Here is a 19,900-nt window from a genome sequence, read left to right as displayed (position 1 = left end):
CAATGTCAACAGCAAACATACATGCATGTGGAATAGTGGCTCTCATTATATCATGGTAAGTGGTATGTACTTGGAGTCCAAAAGCCCAGGCTTGAAAGGCAGTTCAGACATTTGCTGGCCATGACAGGCTATTTTGAAGAAATTACTTAACATCTCATATCTATTAATGAAATAATAAAACTTAGCCCATGATACTGTCATGAGGACTAAATTGAATGGTCTATTTAAAGTGTATAGCACAAATTCTGGCACATAGTAAATATATTAGAAAGTATTACTAAGAGGAAGGCAAAGTGCAAGAGAGAATGAAGAAGAGGAAGTGCCATTCAGTCTCTACCTTGGCAGTGTTTTCACTGGCTGAGAATTGAGTGAAGAAAAGGAGGAGGAAGGAGGAAGGAAGTGGAAGCTACAGCAAGAAGGCATGTATGTAAGGTGTTTATGCAAGCACTGATGGCATTGCAATAGCAGGAACCACTGTATCTCCAGTGATTAGAGGAGTATGTACTCAGAGCAGAACTCCAGAATTGCATGTGAGACATACGATGAGACAAATATTGCCGCAAAGTCATCCTAGAACTGTGCCATTTATCAAAGAATTTACTTGACTCTCCATCTGAACAAAATTATGGCACCTTTTTTCCACCCTGAAGAAGGTGATGTCACAGAAGAACTCAATTCCCTCCTCCATCACCACTGCCTAATGTCAACAACCCCCTTCATGGGGATCTACCAGTGACTGCTGTGGGCAGAATACTCAATGTCTTCTGCCTTCAGTTTCCTCAACTGTAAAATACAGGGCTTCCCATAGCAGCTCCTCAAGGAGTGTGGCAGGAATATAACAACCGTCCCATGTAAGCCATGTTCAGCAGATTCAAGGACCTCCCTTATATATGCAGTCCTTCATTCTGCACACTTCACACTCGTTCTTCTTCTTTCCTGTAAAGTAGGAGTAAGCTTCTGTGTAAAGTGACAAGCTCTTACTGTTTTACTGTGGTTAATTTGATCTAATTCTTTCTACTTTATTATAATTTGTTCTGTTGTAGTTGAGTTTAGGTTAATAATGCACAATATTTTTTTCTCGATTTACAAACAATATAGGAGTTTAAATATATGTTTTTCTAATTTGATGTAGGAATTGTATTAATATCTGACTTTGCAGTGTTTTATGGCTATGCCATTTTGGGTTTTTTTAATTTAAATTTTTATTTTTAATTTTTGTGGGTATATAGTAGGTGTATATATTTATGGAATACATGAGATGTTTTGATACAGGCATGCAATGTGTAATAATCACATCATGGAGAATGGGGTATCCACCTCCTCAAGCATTTATCCTTTGTGTTACAAACAATCCAATTACATTCTCTTAGTTATTTTTAAATGTACAACTAAGTTATTGACTATAGTCTCCCTGTTGTGGTATCAAATAGTAGGTCTTATCCAGTCTTTTTAACGATTTATTTTTGTACCCATTAAACATCACCACCTATCACCACCTCACTTTCCAATACCCTTTCCCTGCCTCTGATAACCATCCTTCTACTCTCTATGTCCATGAGTTCCATTGTTTTGATTTTTAGGCCCCACAAATAAGTGAGAACATGTAATGTTAGTCTTTCTGTGCTGGGCTTATTTCACTTAACATAATTATCTCCAATTCCATCCATGTGCTTGCAGGATCTCATTCTTTTTTATGGCTGAAGAGTACTCTGTTGTATATATATGTACCACATTTTCTTTAGCCATTCATCCATTGATGGGCATTTGGTTGCTTCCAAGTCTTAGCCATTGTGAACAGTGCTGTAACAAATATGGGAGTGCAGTTATCTCTTTGATATGGTTTGGCGGTGTTCCCACCCAAATCCCATCTTGAATTTCAGTTCCCATAATCCCCAGGTACCATGGGACGGATCTGGAGGGAAGTAATTGAAACATGGCGGTGGGTGTTTCCCATGCTGTTCTCATGATAGTGAATATGTCCCACAAGATCTGATGGTTTTATAAAGGAGAGTTCTGCTACACAAGCTCTCCTGCCTGCTGCCATGTAAGATGTGACTTGGCTCCTTATCTACCTTCAGCCATAATTGCAAGGCCTCCCAGACATGTGGAACTGTAAGTCAATTAAACCTCTTTCCTTTATATATTACACAGTTTCAGGTATGTCCTTATTAGCAGCCTGAGGACAGACTAATACAGTAAATTGGTACTGGATAGTGGGGCATTGCTGTAAAGATGCCTGAAAATGTGGACTACTTTGGAGCTGGGTAACAGGCAGAGGTTGGAACAGTTTGGAGGGCTCAAAAGACAGGAAGATGTGGGAAAGTTTGTAACTTCCCAGAGACTCGTTGAATGGCTTTGACTAAAATGTTGATAGTGATATGAACAATGAAGTCCAGGCTGAGGTGGTCTCAGATGGAGATGAGGAACTTGTTGGGAATTGGAGTAAGGGTCACTCTTGCTATGCAAAGAGATTGGCATCATTGTGCCCCTAAAGGTCTGTGGAACTTTGAACTTGAGAGAGATGATTTAGGGTATCTGGCTGAAGAAATTTCTAATCTGCAAAGTGTTCAAGAGGAAGCAGAGCATAAAATTTGGAAATTTGCAGCCTGATGATGCAATAGAAATGAAAATCCCATTTTCTGAGGAGAAATTCAAGCTTGCTGCAGAAATGTGCATAAGTAATGAGGAGCCGAATTCACCATGACAATGGGGAAAATGTCTCCAGGGAATGTCGGAGACCTTCATGAAAGCCCCTGCCATCACAGGTCAGGAGAACTAGAAGGGAAAAATAGTTTCCTGGGCTGGGGTCCAGGCCCCCCTGCTGTTTGTAGCCTAAGGACTTGGTGCCCTGCATCCCAGCCACTCTAGCCATGGCTAAAAGGGGCCAAGCTCAGGCTGTGGCTTCAAAGAGTGCAAGCCCCAAGCCTTGGCAGCTTCCACATAGTGTTGTGCCTGCAGGTGCACAGAAGTCAAGAATTAAGTTTTGGAAACCTCCACCTAGATTTCAGAGGATGTCTGGAAATGCCTGGACATTCAGGCAGAGGTGTGCTGCAGAGGAGGAGCCCTCATGGAGAACCTCTGCTAGGGCAGTGTGGAAGGGAAATGTGGGGTAGCCCCTGCACAGAGTCCCCAGTGGGGCACTGCCTGGTGGAGCTGTGAGAAGAGGGCCACCATCCTCCAGATTCCAGAATGGTAGATCCACCAACCGGTTGCACCATGCACCTGGAGAAGCCACAGACACTCAACACCAGCCCATGAAGGAAGCTGGGAGGCGGGCTGTGCCCTGCAAAGCCACAAGGGCAGAACTGCTCAGGACCATGGGAACCCACCTCTTACATCAGTGTGACCTGGATGTGAGACATGGAGTCAAAGAAGATTATTTTGGAACTTTAAGATTTGACTGTCCCGTTGGATTTCAAATTTGCATGGGCCTTGAGCCCCTTCCTTTTAGCCAATTTATCTCATTTGGGACTGGTGAATTTATCCAATGCCCATGCTCCCATTATATCTAGGAAGTAACTAACTTGTTTTTTATTTTACAGGCTCATAGGTGGAAGGGACTTGCCTTGTCTCAGATGAGACTTTGGACTGTGGACCCTTGAGTTAATGCTGAAATGAGTTAAGACTTTGGGGAACTATTGGGAAGGCATGTTTGGGTTTGAAATGTGAGGATGTGAGATTTGGAAGGGGTCAGGGACAGAGTGATACACTTTGGCTGTGATGCTACCCAAATCTCTTCTTGAATTATAGTTCCCATAATTCCTATGTGTCATGGGAGGTACCCAGTGGGAGGTAATTAAATCATGGGGCAGGTCTTTCCCATGATGTTCTTGTGATAGTGAATATGTTTCACAAGATCTGATGGTTTTATGAAGGGAAGTTCTCCTACACAAGCTCTCTTGCCTGCCACCATGTAAGACATGACTTTGCTCCTCATTTGCCTTCCGTCATGATTATGAGGCCTCCCCAGCCATGTAGAACTGTGAGTCAATTAAATTTCTTTCCTTTCTAAGTTACCCAATCTCAGGTATGTCTTTATTAGCAGCATGAGAACAGACTAATTCACTCTTCAATATCCTGATGTCCTTTTTAGCGGGGGTATATACCCAGCAGTGGGATTATTGGATCATACAGCTCCGGCTGTATCATTTTCATTGCCTTTTGTTCATTTGGCCCTCTCAGCAATACCATGATAAAGAACAGCCAAAATGATCATTGTCTTTCAGATGAACAAACACTTTATAGAGATTAGGGTTCTTGCCTTAACTGTCTCATTAATTGCAAACCTGGGTCGAAAGCTAGCTCCCCTATCACTGAAGCCCAGGTCTTATCTCTTACCCCTTATTGCCACAAATGAGAAAGAAGGTGGTAAATACAGCAGTAGCCCCCAGAAAATGTCTGTATAAGGAGCCATTCTCTGGTACCATAAAATTATTTAATTAAGAAAAGTACAGTATGAGGACAGCCTGGTGGTTGAAATCTTCAGCTTCCAGCGGACAGTAGAGGGGAGTTGCCATGGGTCCCATGTTCTAGGGACAGCCTATCCTCCTGCTAGAGAAAGACTTCCACAGATGTCTACTACTCTGCTAAATAGAATATGAGCTCCCCAGTCCTGGAGTTTCCAGCTGTATTGCCAGGGTCTACAAGGGAAAATAAGAAGGAAGACCTGACACCCCAATCTTAGCACCTGTTTTGTCTCCTTAAAGTCTTCTCTATTCCAGGCTAAGTAGCCTTAGTTCCTTCAACTGCGTCAAGTATGCCCAACATGCTGGTTACTCTTCTCTCTGTGCACTGCAAATTTCAAATATCCTTAAATATGAGTTGCTCAAATGTGATTTCCACAGTGTGAGTGTGTTTGCCACTTTATCAATGCAAATCCAGTTCACATTTTTTTGTCTTTTCAGATTTTTTACTCTGTTGATTTACATTAGACTCAAGTTTAATTAAAACCCTCAACCACTAATTCTCAAACTGTGGTGTGCATGAGAAGTGCCTGGTGTTTGTTAGAAATCTGGATTTCTTACTGGAAAACCAAATCCAGCAGCACACCAAAAAGCTTATCCATCACAATCAAGTTGGCTTCATCCCTGAGATGCAAGGTTGGTTCAACATACACAAATCAATAAATATAATTCATCATGTAAACAGAACTAAAGACAAAAACCACACGATTATCTCAATACACACAGAAAATACCTTCAATATAATTGAATATCCCTTCATGCTAAAAATCTCAGTAAACGGGTAGTGAAGGAACATACCTCAAAATAATAGGAGCCATATATGACAAACACATGTTCAATATCATACTGAATGGACAACAGCTGGAAGTATTCCCCTTGAAAACCAGCAAAAGACAAGGATGCCCTCTTTCCCCACTCCTATTCAACACAGTATTAACAGTTCTGGCCAGGTCAATCCGGCAAGAGAAAGAAATAAAGCATATTCAAATAGGAAGAGAGGAAGTCAGATAATCTTTGTTTGCAGATTACATGACCCTATATCTAGAAAACCCCATCATCTTGGTCCAAAAGCTTCTTAAGCTGATAAGCAACTTCAGCAAATTCTCAGGATACAAAATCAGTGTGCAAAAATTTCTAGCATTTCTGTACACTAACAACAGTAAGCAGAGAGCCAAATCATGAATGAACTCCCATCTACAATTGTTACAAACAGAATAAAATATCTAGGAATATAGCTAACAAGGGAAGTGAAGGACCTCTTAAAGGAGAACTACAAACCACTGTTCCAAGAAATCAGAGTTGCACATACAAATGGAAAAACATTCTATGCTAATGGATAGGAAGAATCAATATCATGAAAATGGTCATACAGCCCAAAGTAATTTATAGGTTCAATACTATTCCCATTAAACTACCATTGACATTCTTCACAGAATTAGAAGAACCTATTTTAAAATTCATATGGAACCAAAAAAGAGCTCACATAGCCAAGACAATCCTAAGCAAAAATAACAAAGCTAGAAGCATCACACTACCTGACTTTACTATACTACAAGACTATAGTAACTAAAACAGTGTGGTACTGACACAAAAACAGACACATACACCAATGGAACAGAATAGAGAACTCAGAAATAAGACATCTACAACCATCTGATCTTCAACAAACCTGATGAAAAACAAGCAATGGGGAAAGAATTCCCTGTTTAAAAAATAGTGCTGGAAGAAATGGTTATTCATATGCAGAAAATTGAAACTGGACCCCTTTCTTACACCATATACAAAAATAAACTCAAGATGAATTACAGACTTAAATGTAAAACCCAAAGCTATAAAAACCTAGAAGAAAATCTAGGCAATCCCATTCAGGACATAGGCAAGGGCAAAGATTTCATGACAAAATTGTTGAAAGCAGTAGCAACTAAAGCAAAAATTGACAAATGGGATCTAATTAAACTAAGGAGTGTCTGCACACAAAAGGAAATATCAACAGAGTGAACAGACAACCTACAGAGTGGGAGAAAATGTTTGCAATCTACCCATCTGACAAAGGTCTAATACCCAGAGTCTACATGGAACTTAAACAAATTTACAAGAAAAAGAAACAAATCCCATTAAAAAGTGGGCAAAGGACATGAACAGACACTTCTCAAAAGAAGGCCTTCATGCATCTAACAAACATGAAAAATAAAAAGCTCAACATCACTGACCATTAGGGAAATGCAATTCAAAACCACAGTGAAATACCATCTCATGCCAGTCAAAATGGCAATTATTAAAAAGTCAAGAAACAGTCAAGATTCTGGTAAGACTGTAGAGAACTGGGAACACTTTTACACTGTTGGTGGGAGTGTAAGTTAGTTCAATCATTGTGGAAAACAGTGTGGCAATTCCTCAAAAACTTAGAGGCAGAAATACAATTTGACCCAGCAATCCCATTACTGGCTATATACCCAAAGGAATATACATCATTCTATTATAAAGATACATGCATGCATGTGTTCATTGCAGCACCATTCACAATAGCAAAGACATGCACTCAACCCAAATGCCCATCAGTGATAAACTGAATAAAGAAAATGTGGTACATAGACACCACGGAATACTATTCAGCCATTAAAAGGAAGGAGATCATGTCCTCTGCAGGGACATGGATGGAGCTGGAAGCTGTTATCTTCAGTAAACTAACACAGGAATAGAAAAACAAACACTGCACATTCTCACTTATAAGTGGGAGCTGGACCATGAAAATACAGAGACACATGGGGGGAGCAACACATACTGGGACCTGTTGGAGGGATGCAGTGGGATGGAGAGCATCAAAAGGAATAGCTAATGGATGCTGGACTTAATATCTAGGTGACAGGTTGATCTGTGCAGCAAACTACCATGGCTCACATTTACCCATGTAACATACCTGCACATCCTGCACATGTACCATGGAACCTAAAATAAAAGTTGAAGGAAAAAAAACTAAGAATTGAACTACCATTTGACCCAGCAATCCCATTACTAGGTATGTATAAAAAAAAATAATAAATAAATTGTTCTACCAAAGGACACATGCATGCATACATTCATTGAAGCACTATTTACAATAGCACAAACATGGAATCAACCCAGGTGACCATCAATGGTGAACTAGATAAAGAAAAAACAAAATCTGGATCCTAATTCAGTAGATCAATGGTGAGACTCAAGGATCTGCATTTCATAACATTCTCTCCCCCTTGCAAGTAATTTTACTGTTGGTGATGTTTGCAGTGCACTTTGCAAACGCTGATTTGAATCTTTCTCCCAGATGCTTTAGATAAAGTACACAGCCTAATGGTGTTCTTTGTGTACTTAGATTTGAGGGTTCAAATTCCTGACATTGTATTGATCCCTCTTAAATGCACCAGTAAAAGTTAGTAGGATGTGGTGAAAAAACAAAATGGACTTTGGAGATAGGAAGACTTGTGTTCAAAACCTGGCCTTAGGCAAATAAGTAAGCTCCCTGAATTTTTATTTCATCACCTGTAAAATAGAACACATTCCTGCCTGGGTTGTTGTTACCATTAAGACCATGTATATTCTGAGGCAACACATTGTCTGTCTTATAGAAGGTGCTCAATATATATTAAGTCCCCCTGGTTCATACCTCCATTATCCCAGCACAAGGATATTTGGGGAAACCTGATACGATCACCCAATTAATTAATTCTTCTTTCCAGCCTCATGTCATTTGAAAATTTTGTTGGCATTTTACCTCTGCCTTCTCAGCCGGTGGTTCTCAACCATATGAGCATATGGGATTCCTCTGGGGGAACATCTTAAAAGCACAGGTACTGAGGGCTTGTGCCAGATCCTTGAAATAAAAATCTTCAGAGATCAAGAGTGGAGAAGCATAGGCTTTAAAAGCTCCCCAGATGATTCTGATATGCACTCTGATTAAAGACTCACCAATCTAAGTAATTGGTAATAATGTGGTTGACTATGTATCAAAAAACATAAAATTCACAGACCCTTTAAGCCATACATACTCACTCCTAGAAATTGGTTCTGGGAAAATAATCATGGATGAGTGCAAAGATTTGTTTTCAAGACTATTTATTCAGTACATATCTCTTTATAAGTAAAAAAAAAAAAAAAAAAAAAAAAAAAAGGAGGAGGAGGGGAATAAGTGGAGGAGAAGTTGAAGGAGACTGAGGAGAAGGTGAAGAAAGGAAAGAAACTGATTGCCCAGCAGCAAAATATTGGGAACTACAAAACATAAAAACAAAATGTGGTACTCCTTACTGCACACCATCATGCAGCCCTAAATAAACTGCTACATTTTTATAATGGTTACAGAAGAGTATAAAAGGCATAATCACATTGTTGTTGTTTAAAAATGTAATTATACGAGACATACAACAAATAATTAGCAATTGACTGGGTGTTGGGGTTACAAGTTATTTTAATTCACAGTCATACCTCATTTTACTGTGCTTCCATTTAGTATGCCTTGTAGATACACGTTTTTGACAAATCGAAGGTCTGTAGCAAGCCTGCAACAAGCAAGTCTATCGGCACCATTTTTCCAACCACCTGGGCTCACGTTGGGTTTTTGTGTCACATTTTGGTAACTCCTGCAGTATTTTAAACTTCTTCATGGTTATTATATCTGTTATGCTGATCTGCTATCAGAATATTTGATCTTACTATCATCATTGTTTGGGGCACCACAAACCATGATCAAAGATGGGAAACTTTATCAATCAATGTTGTGTGTGTTCTGACTGCTCTACCAACTGGCCATTTCCCATCTCTCTCCCTCTTCCTCTGGCCTCCCTATTCCTTGAGACACAAAGATATTGAAATTAGGCCAGTTAACAACCACACAATGGCCTCTAAGTGTTCAAGTGAAAGCAAGAGTCACCCATCTCTCACATTTAATCAAGAGCTAGAAGTGATTAAGCTTAGTGAGGAAGGTATGTCAAAAGCCAAATCAGGCCCAATCTAGGCGTCTTGTACCAAACAGTTACTCCAGTTATGAGTGAAAAGAAAATAGTCTTCAAGGAAATTAAAAGAGCTGCTCCAGTGAATTCATAAGGGGTAAGAAAATGTAACAGCTTATTGCTGAGAAGGAGAAGGTTTGTTTTTGTTTCGTTTTGTTTTGTGTTTTTCGTTGTTTTAAGAGAGTCTCACTCTGTTATCCATGCTGGAGTGCAGTGGTGCAATCAAAGCTCACTGCAGCCTCAAACTCCTGGGCTCATGTGATCTTCCTGCCTCAGCCTCCTGAGTAGCTAGGATTCTAGGTGCGTACCACCACACCAAGTTAATCAGCTAATTTTTTAAACTTTTTGTAGAAATGTGGTCTCACTATGTTGCCCTGGCTTGTCTCAACTTCCTGGGCTTGAGCAATCCTCCTGCCTTGGCCTTCCAAAGGGCTGGGATTTGCATGAGCTAACGTGATTGGCCTGGAGAAAGTGTTAATGATTTGGATAGATCAAACCAGCCACAACATTCCCTTAAAGCAAAGGCGAATTAATCTAGAGCAAGGCTTTTTCTGCAATTTGTGAAAGCCGAGAGAGATGAGGAAACTGCTGAAGAGAAGTTTAAAGCTAGCAGAGGTTGGTTCATAAGGTTTAAGGATAGAAGCCATTTCTATAACATACAAATACAACATGAATGGCAACTGCTGATGGAGAAGCTGCAGTGAGTTATCCAGAAGATCTAGTTAAGATCATTGATGAAGGGGCCTACAGATTTTCGATGTAGACAAAACAGCCTAATATTGGAAAATGATGCCATCTAAGACTTTACTAGCTAGAGAAGAGAAGTCAATGCCTGGCTTCACAGCTTCAAAGGACAGGCTATCTCTCCTGTTAGGGACTAATGCAGCAGGTGACTCTAAGTTGAAGCTGATGCTCATTTACCATTTCAAAGATCCTAGGGCCTTTAAGAATTATGTTAAATCTGTTCTGTCTGTGTTCTGGAAATAAAACAACAAAACCTAGATGACACCACATCTGTTTACAGCCTGGTTTACTGAATATTTTAAGCCCACTGTTGAGATCTACTGCTCAGAAAAAAAGACTCCTTTCAAAATATTATTGTTCATTGACAATGCACCTAGTCACCCAAGAGCTCCGGTAGATATGTACAAGGAGACAAAGGTTGTTTTCATGCTTGCTAACACAACATCCATTCTGCAGCCCATAGATCAAGGAGTAATTTTAACTTTCAAGTCTTACTATTTAAGAAATACATGTTGTAAGGCTATTACTGTCACAGATAGTGATACCTTTGATGGACCTTGGTAAAGTAAATTTAAAACCTTCTGGAAAGGATTCAGCATTTTAGATGTCATTGAGAACATTCATGATTCATGAGAGGAGTTCAAAATATCAACACTAACAGATGTTTAGAAGACGTTGATTGCAACCTTCATGGATGACTTTGAGGGGTTCAAGACTTCAGTGAAGGAAGTAACTGCAGATGTGGTGTAAATAGCAACAGAAGTGGAATTAAAAGTGTAGCCTAAAGATGGCACTGAATTGCTGCAATCTAATGATAAAACTTCAATAGATGAGGAGGTGTTTCTCACGAATGAGCAAAGGAAGTGATTTCTTGGGATGGAATCTACTCCTAATGAAGATGCTGTAAACATTGTTAAAGTGACAATAGAGGATTTAGAACTAGCTTGTCCAGCCCCTGGCACATGATCCTCATGCAGCCAAGGACGGTTTTGAATGTGGCCCAAGGAAGTCAAAAGATTGGACACCCCTGAATTTTAGATCATTATATGAACTTAGTTGATAAAGTAATGTCAGGGTTTGAGAGGATTGACTCCAATTCTGAAAGTGTTCTACTGTGGGAAACATGCTATCAAAAAACATTGAAACATCTTTTGTGAAAGGAAGAGTCAATCAATGCAGCAAACTTCACTGTTGTCTTAGTTTAAGAAATTGCCACATCCACCTCAAACCCTATCAGTCAGCAGCCATCAACATCAAGGCAAGACCCTCCACCAGCATGACTCACTGAAGGCTCAGATGACTCACTGAAGGCTCAGGTGATTGTTAGCATTTTTTACCAGTAAAATATTTTTAAATTAAGGTATGTATTTTTTAGACATAATGCCACTGCATGCTTAATAGACTATAGTATAATGTTAATATAACTTTTATGTGCACTGAGCACTAAAAAATTCATGTGACTCATTTTATTGAGATAATTGCTTTATTGTGGTGGTCTGGAATCAAGCCCACAGTATCTCTGAAGTGTGCCAGTAATTTCTCTATTTTTAAAATTTTCTACAGAAGGCATGACTTTTATATCAAAATCTTAAAAATATTCTATTTTTCATGATAAGATTTAGATCAAAACTGAGTATACTGTTGGAGACTCTCTTCAGGTTAATATTTCTTCACTCATCAGAATTATTTGACCATCGTATTACTCTTTTCTCACGCTGCCAATAAAGACATACCCAAGATTTGGTAATTTATGAAAGAAAGAGGTTTAATTGACTCAATTCAGCATGGCTGGGGAGGCCTCAGGAAACTTACAATCATGGCGGAAGGGAAAACAAACACATCCTCTTTCACATGGCGGCAGGAGAGAAAAGTGCAGAGGAAAGGCAGGAAAGCCCCTTATAAAACCATCAGGTCTCATGAGATCTCACTCACTATCAGGAGAACAGCATGAGGATAACTGCCTCTGTGATTAAATTACCTCCCACTGGATCCCTCCCACTACACATGGGGATTATGGTGTGACTCTGCTTTAACCACTCGTGAGGGCCATTTGTGAGGTCTGCTGGAAACTACAATTCAAGATGAGATTTGGGTAGGAACACAGCCAAACCATGTCAACCATCATCTTTTAACCAGTTCTGAGGAGTATATCTGCTTATTGAGGGCACAGTGGGCACAACTACTGTGCTCATAGGTTGGTACATAGATGTTATTTCAGATGATCTTCAAAACAGTTTTACAAGTTACGAACTCTTAGTACTCTCATTTTACAGATGAAGAAACTGAGATTTGGCTAGATTAAGTAACTAGCCCATGGTCAACAAGCAAATGATGAGAGAAACTGAGTGAAGGTTTCTTGAGATCTCTCTGCATTATTTTTTACAACTGCTTGTGAACCAACAACTATCTCAAAATAAAAGGTTTAATTTTTTTTTTAGAGGAAGCAATTGGCAGAGCAAGGATTCACACATAACTCTGATTCCAATGCCTGTACATTCTCAGTCACGCCAGTGCTAAATTGGCATTGTGTTGCTGCTATCTGGCCTTTTTCTGAACCTTGCCCACTCAGACACTCTGAGTGACTTTGTGGGAACTTTGCTAACTCCTGGCGCGCTGTCCTCCATGGTGTAACACTGCTTAAACCTCTCGCGAAGGCCATTTGCCAGGTCCGCTAGGAGTGGCGGAGGGGCAGTCTGCCTGTTTTGGTGCCAAGGAGGAGCAGAGTAAAGGAGGTAAGAGTCAGTGGGCATTTTGCCTGACTGAGGACTCTGGGATTGGACCCTCAATAGATATGCAAATTGAATTCTGTGTAATTTGTGCTTTTCAATAACCTCAGCATGTGTTGGATGTGTACAAAAAGAACCGTAAAATAAAATTGCAGACAAAGGGGGAGTCAGAACATAGAAAGGGGAAGAATCAGTTTACTCCACGAGCCAAACAATGGGTCATAATAAATTCGCCAGCCATTAGCTCTTTGGTGGCATGGAACAAAGAGATTGAAATGAAATAGGAGAAAAAAAGAATCACAGTTAACTGTTAGGTGGCTGGCCTGCTTCCATTTGGCCAACCAGACAGATCACAGGATGGGCCAGGGAGCTGCCTGGGGGCATCTGCTACCTCCATGGGGCAGCTCCCACTGGTTTGCAACCCAGCCATGCCTCTTCCATATGTTTAGGTGTCATCGGGGCAATTTTTCCTTAGGAAAAGCATGCAATAAAAAGATGCAATTGTGTTTTAATCAGCCATCAGTTAATCCATAGTTACATGTCCCCAAAAGAATGATAAGATGTGGTGTAAAAGAAGAAATAAATGGATCCAAAGTGAAAAACAGAGAGAGGTATGCAGAAAGAAAATGAAGGAGAAGCAGAGAAAAAGAAGAGAGAGAAATTGACAGAGATAATAATAACCGGAACTACTATTGTCAGTGCTGCCACTCCCACCAACAGTTTCATCATTTTTGAGTGTTAACTGTGGCCTCAAACCCAAAGAGTATGAACAGAGAATGGAGCTCTCGCAGAACAGAGACCTGGCATCCCTCCACGCACTCCTAGCAGACCTGTGAAGATGACTATGAACCCATCTTCTGGCCTGAGCATGTCTCAATTACTAAACTTCCCACATTCATTCCTAGTTACCTTTTCATCTGTTCATCCTCCTAATGGACTCCAAGGTCTTTCACAGCAAGACGTAGAGTTCACCTGTGTATCCTAAATGTCAAGCATTGAGTCTGACCCATTTTAGGTACTCCAATAATATTTACAAAATGAATGAATAAGTTTTGCATGAATGGATGGAAGGATGAACGAATGGATGGGTGGATGGTTGAATGAATAAATGAAGAAATGAATAAATGCCAAGCTTGCTAATCTTCATACTAGGCCAGTGAGTTAGCTGTTATTGATCCCATTTACAAATGAAAAAATTAATGCCTAGAGAAACCCAAGTCTTGACTCTTTATCCTGTAAGATAGCATCACTCAAAGAAAACTCATATCCTGAGAAACAGAGGGGAACAAGGTTGGGAGAGGTTTAGGGAGCAAATGGATGTGGAAGAAGAACAGAATGAGAGAAAAAAAGGTGGAGTAAAAATTGGGGCAGAGCTAAAAAGGGGGTTTTCTTTGGTCTTTTTAACAGAGGACAAGACTTTGGCTTTGTTTGAAAAGCGAGCAATGAAGTCTGGCAAGAGCATAAGCCAGAAATGTATGACATCATATTAGCATAGAATCAGGAGTTTAAGATAGACTCCTAAATCCTATTTGGCTCTGACAGCAGGTGAACTGTTGTTGGGGATTTGCAAACTGGCCAAGGTCATCCCTGGTAGTCCTAATGCGAAGTGAAGGTCAACAGAGATTTGATAAATAAACAGAAGTGCTCAGAGATTCTAGTGTCTGCATTAAAAAGAGGAAAGCAGTGCAGCAGCTTTGCTTGGGTGAGGCTGGAACAATCTCCCTCTTAAAGACATAAGCCCCATAGACCCTGGTTGCCATAATTTTCAGAGTAATATGATTTTTGACAAATTCATTAAGCAATAAGACATGACAGACTGTAAATTGCTCCCTGTAAATTTATGTCCACTATATTGTTAGGCATCCAGCCAAAGCTAGGTTCTATCTGAGAGCAAAGATATAAATTGCCATTGTGTAACCACAGACTGGAATGCTTTGTGAGGATCAGAGAATGATCAAATCATACAACCCTCAACTCACAGAAGGAGAATTCAATTTCTTACTCAGATAGTAACTTCCACTGAGTGTCCACTGTGGAACAGCCACTGCTCTTGAGGAGAATTTATCAGGATTTCAGGAATGCACATGGCTTATTCTACAAAGTGATAACCCCTGCACTAAAGGTAAAAAGTAGTTTCTTACAGAGCACAGAAAAAAAGAGTCATCGGTTCTAGAGAAGTAGAGATGAAGGGAGGGGATCAGGGAAGGCTTCAGAGAGAAGACGGTTTTTGAATTGGGTCCTAAAATAATCACAGACATTCCTCATGTGAAGAAACATGGAAGTTCACTATAGGAATAACCCACAGAGGCATGAAGGTATGGTGTGTTTAAAGAGCTTGAGCAATTTGATACAACTGTAGCTCAGGGTACAAGAAAGAGAATCAGCAGCAGATTTTATGGCAAAAGAGTAAGTTTACATCAAACTGAGAAGGCTTCAACCCCATGCTAAATGTCTAGGAGTTTATTCAGTAGTTCCCTTCTCAGCATCTCCGTTCAGGCAATTATTGTCACACTGGGAGATTGAAGGCTCCCATCAAAAACAATGGTCTGGGTGAACAATTAGTTATCAAGGGGGATATAAACCCTGAGGCTGGTGTGCTATTTTGATCATTTAGGCGACAATAATGAAAAGAACAATGGTCAATCTACGTTGATCACCATTGTCAGGGTCACTCCTAGATAGACATTCGGCTCAGGCTGGAGCACTGCAACTTCTGCAGGGCTACTTTTACTGGGGAGGTTGGCAGGCCTATTGCCTCATAATCCAACAAAGGAGAAGGGTCTTCTCCTTTCTCTCTAAGCATCTAAGGAGAGACAAGAGGAAGACTTGGGTTTTGGATAATGTAAATCACCATGCCATCAGCCCTTGTCCCTACTTATTAGGCACAGCCCTTTCCACAAACCCCTGAACTGAATCAGCAGATTCAACTCATAAACTTGATTCTTCTTTAGGTTTTCACCAGGCATATCTAAGGAAATTAAAAGAAACGGGAAGAAATTGTGGAAACTGCTTCCTAACCTGGGGTAAGAGACTTGATCTGCAAAAGGAACCAGGACACCTGGATTTCATTCTACACTCTCACTCACCAGCCCCATGGCCTTGAACAAAGACTAAAATGAGATGATGCCTGTGAAAATATCTGGCACAGAGTAGGCCTTCAAAAGATGCTATTAAATCTCAATCTATAGTCAGCGAGTATTGATCTTGAGAAATCAACAAAGTACATATGGGAAAGGCCCAATATATTGAAAAGGCTACAGATCCAAGAATAAGCTCAATGAAATCATCAACATAATCTCCTGGGATTGTAAGAGTTTCTTTGTACTTTGTCCAGTTATTTTCAGCCACTGGAGACCTACTATCAGGTCCCATTTTATGCTGATATTGTTCACGAAGTTGGCATGCTTTACTGGTCTTCTTTAACCTACACACAGGGAGACAAATCCCAAGAGATTGAAGGAAGTTTTGTTTCACGTGAATCTAGCTATGATATGAAACGCATTGAGTTCTTGGGGATTCCTGACATGATTTAGACGTTCTTTGCCTGCCCACTGCAGGAGGCTTTACAGAAAAGGCATTCTGTCATCTCAGTAACTAATGGGAAGCAGATGAGTGGTAGAAAGAATTCTGGTTTTGATCTCAAGAGGACTGAATTTGGAAGCTCAGCCCTGTCACCTGGGAGACTTTGAACATATTAACTTTTCTGAGACTCAGTCTGCTTGTCTAAAATGTAAATAATGGAATCTACTATTTGGGGTTATTTCTTGACCCAAATGATATAACTTATGTGAAAGCACTTTATAAATCATAAAGTGTCAACAATTGTGAGTGTTATAACTCTCATCATGATTATTTATGGTGATATAGTGTATAGGTTTTGCTGTCAGTTAAATTTTTCAGTCCTCATGTCCCTATTACCCCTTGGCTACTGTCTCTATTACTCAGGAGCACAGCAGGAGACACAATTCATTCCCAGATGGTTCAAATGGGGAGACTTGAATGAAGCCCCTACTTAGAGAGGCGCAGGTGAAAAACCAAAAGACCAGCAACAGCTGGAAGGAGTTACTACCACCTATGGCTAAAGGGACAAAGGAAGGAAAAGCTTCTACCAGAGCTCTGTGAAGACGAGCGCCCTGAAGGAGAAGGGGCTACCCAGAGGGATGTAGCTATTACCAGATGTGGGACACTGCTGCACAGGAGACATCTCTCTCCTGCCCACCAATCTCCCATTGGTTGAACCCAATCAGAAGGCAACTCACAAGGGATTCCAATGATACAATTCACAAGATCCAATTCTCAAAGACACAAACCTTTGGGGTTCTTTATTAGAGTAAAACTCCAGAAAAGGAGTTGTACAGCCAAATAAACCTTAGATCACAACCAAATTGGGGAACATCAGGGATTCTCTGGATGGGGGAGCTCCCAGGCCTCAGCAAATTGTCCTATTGGTTTGAGCAATAAAGAATGCTCAAGTTGGTTCCAAGCACCAATAGGAGATTTGTCAAGGTCAGAGGCACCTCCACTCAGAATTCCTTCATCATTGCCAATTGTAAACTAAAAATATCTAAGACAAGTCTCAATCAATTAAGAAGGCTTATTTTGCCAAGGTTAAGGATGTGCCTGTGACACAGCCTCAAGAGGTCCTGATGACATGTGCCCAAAGGGATTGGGGTACAGCTGGGTTTTATACATTTTAGGGAGACATGAGATGTCAATCAATACATGTAAGATGTGCATTGGTTTGGTCCGGAAAGACAGGACAACTTGAAGTGGGGGCAGGCAGGTCATTGGTAGATCTAAAGATTTTCTTTCTTACTATTATTATTTCAATACTTTCTGGGGAACAAGTGGTATTTGGTTACATGGATAAGTTCTTTAATGGTGATTTCTAGATTTAAAGATTTTCTGATTGGAAACTAATTGAAAGAGTCATTATCAAAGAATGTCTGGGTTACAATAAGGGATCGTGGAGACCAGGGTTTTATAATGCAGACGAAACTCCAGGTAACAGACTTCAGAGAGAATAGCCTGTAAATGTTTCTTATCAGACTTAAAGAATCTGTTCTATTAGTAATTCCAAAAGGAAGGAGGGTATAATGAGGCATTTCAGGCTCCCCCTTCCCATCACAGCCTAAACTAGTTTTTCAGGTTAACTTTGGAATGCCCTTGGTTGAGAGGAGGGGTCCATTCAGATGGTTGGGGGTCTTAGCATTTTATTTTTGGTTTACACTTTCTATATTGCGCTTTTCATTGTGCTCTTCATAGCAGCATCACCAGTGGTTACAAGCAGGAATCTGGGCCATATAGGTCTGTGTTCAAATCTGCCACGTACTAACTGTATGATTTTAGGTAAATTGACTTAATCTCTCAGAACCTCAGTTTTCTCACCTGAAAAGGGGAGACAATGAGAGCACCAATTTCACAGGATAATGTAAGTATCAAAAGCTGTAATACCTTTCAAGCACTTTCCAAGGTGCAAAATAAGCACTCCGTAAATAAGAATGCTGCTGCTTGACTTCTCCCAGACCCACTTTTTACTGCTTCCCCCACCCCACAAACCTCCACACTGGAAATCCTTTTCCATGGAGATCTCACTTTCTCACATCTTTAACCTGTTTGATAATTCCACCTTTTTTTTCTAACTGAAACCTGCATCTCTCTGGTAGACTTCCGAGTCTATTTCTTTTTTACTTAACTTCTCAGTAGCATTTATACTATTGCTTATTCACTCTCTTTAAAAAGGCTTTCCTCCCTTGGCTTCTGTGTGATTATCTCCCAGGTTTCATGTTGCTTGGATAGACCATGTTAAAATTGAATTTATTTTATTTACTGCAAAACATGCTCATTTCCTCTTACTTTAATTAATGATGCCCACATCATTCAACTGCATAACCCTGGATGTCTTACCTCTTTCTCATTCCTTACATTCAATAGGTCATAGGGCTTTTTATGCATGAAATCTCTGAAACATATCTAGAATCCATCTACTTTTCTCCATCCCTAATAAGGCTGTGTTTATGGAGCCATCTCCATCTCTTGCCAGCTTTATAGCAATAATGTCCTAAGTGGTCTCAGTCCCTCTTGTCTTTTCTCTTTACCCATTCTTCACACCATAATCAGAAAGGTGGTTCTAAAGAAAGCATTTTCTCCTATCACCACCCTTATTTAAAACTCCCCAGTGACTCTCCATTACCCTTACTTGAAAGTCCACTCTCATAATTGCTATTATCCTCTATGACCTAACCCCTGCTAATAACTAGATACTCATCTAGCGACACCTCTTTATCTCACTCAACCCCAGTGATAACAAATGACTTGAAAATCCCCCAACACTCTAACTTTCTATCTTCTCTGAGTTGTATATATGCTAGCCAAGATTCTCCACCCAGGAGAGGGTAGCTTTTGGCTAATTCTCACTTGCCCTTTCCATCTTATTTTAAATGCCATTTCCTCCAGTAATTTTCCTGACCCTGAAAGCCCTCCTAGGTATACCAACATAGCCTTAATGTGTTAATTCAATGAAGGCAGACTCATACTGATCCTTGATCATATCTTTAAACATTGGTACCTAGTACCGGGCACTTTTGAATGAGGGAAGATTCAGCAATGCAAGATCATCCCTGTCTGATCTCCAATTTCCCAAAAGTTCACAGTAGTAACTCTAGAATTGTCTCCTAACTAGGGTTAAAATTTAGGGGGATCGAGCATGGTCTTTATCTTGAACCAGTTATGCTTAAGATACATCTCACCATTTTTGATACATCAATTCACAAAGAACCTCTGGAACCCTGTTCATGTTCACAAAGCCGTAGAGGGTCAATCAATGTGAAATGAAATGGCACATACTTTCAAAGAGGCCTATGTAAGTTGAAAAATGATTTTGACCTGATTCTTGCATTTGTTTTTTCTGAGTGTTCTAGAGCAGTTTCTCATCTTAGGAAAGTCCTTCAGGCTAGTTCACTGATAAATCTACTTAAGTGCATAGGTT

At 40.2% G+C, this 19,900-nt stretch overlaps 1 long non-coding RNA gene across 8 annotated transcripts in view; it reads right to left on the bottom strand.

The window, feature by feature from the left end:
* LOC107127321 (uncharacterized) overlaps positions 1-19,900 on the bottom strand; it is a 415,876-nt gene that overhangs the window by 19,028 nt on the left and 376,948 nt on the right. For 2 of the 8 annotated variants that reach the window (XR_010578128.2, XR_012419500.1), the window contains exon 5: positions 7,381-7,409. The exons of the other annotated variants lie outside the window; for them this stretch is intronic. This is a non-coding gene — a long non-coding RNA (uncharacterized lncRNA). The remainder of the gene's footprint in view (positions 1-7,380; positions 7,410-19,900) is intronic. 8 annotated transcript variants of the gene reach the window in all.

Source organism: Macaca fascicularis, chromosome 1 (genome assembly GCF_037993035.2).
Source record: "Macaca fascicularis isolate 582-1 chromosome 1, T2T-MFA8v1.1".
Lineage (NCBI taxonomy): Eukaryota > Metazoa > Chordata > Mammalia > Primates > Cercopithecidae > Macaca > Macaca fascicularis.
This window is presented reverse-complemented; position numbering and strand designations above follow the sequence as displayed.